We start from the raw sequence: 746 nt of genomic DNA on the forward strand, positions 1-746 counted from the left end.
TTCATTCGTTTTGTGTTTTTTTTTAATTTTATTTAAATCTGGTTTTTATTTATGTGAAGATATGGTTTGTTAATTTTTAAGGATTTATAAGAATGTTGTAAATAAATAAAATAATGTCATAAAGAGACGTTGACACAAACTAACTAGATTTTATTTAACGTGACTAAAGAAACAACTTAGCAGTCTTTGAAATTACAAATTGCTCAAATAAATGGCTGCACATTATTAGATTTATTTATTCATTTTTTTCTTCTTAATGTTTAAATGTATTTTTACTTATAACCAATTAAAATAAGATAATTATTTACATGTATAAATGGTTTCTCTATCTTCTCTAAGTAATAAAAAATGATAAGTTGACATCGCAATTGTAAAAACATTTTTGATTTTCTTGAAAATTAGAATACGGCATTAAATTTGAAACATTAAAAACAATTAGAAAACTTAAAAACATTTGAAAAAAAATCAAAAATATACAAAACGAGTGATAAAACAGAAAATCACAAAGCAAATCTACAAAACCACAACAAAATATACAGAATGACAAAAATATATACAAAATGACAACAAAAATACACAAAAAAAGGTTCTAAATACACACAAATTGACTCCAAAAACACACAAGACGAATACAAAAATGTAGAAAAAAATACCAAACAAAATCAAAAATAGACCAAAAAAAAAAAAGACTCCTAATGCACAACATTACAAAGAAACAGCACAAATTGACTCCAAAAACACACAAA

Source organism: Gouania willdenowi, chromosome 13, assembly GCF_900634775.1.
Source record: "Gouania willdenowi chromosome 13, fGouWil2.1, whole genome shotgun sequence".
NCBI lineage: Eukaryota > Metazoa > Chordata > Actinopteri > Blenniiformes > Gobiesocidae > Gouania > Gouania willdenowi.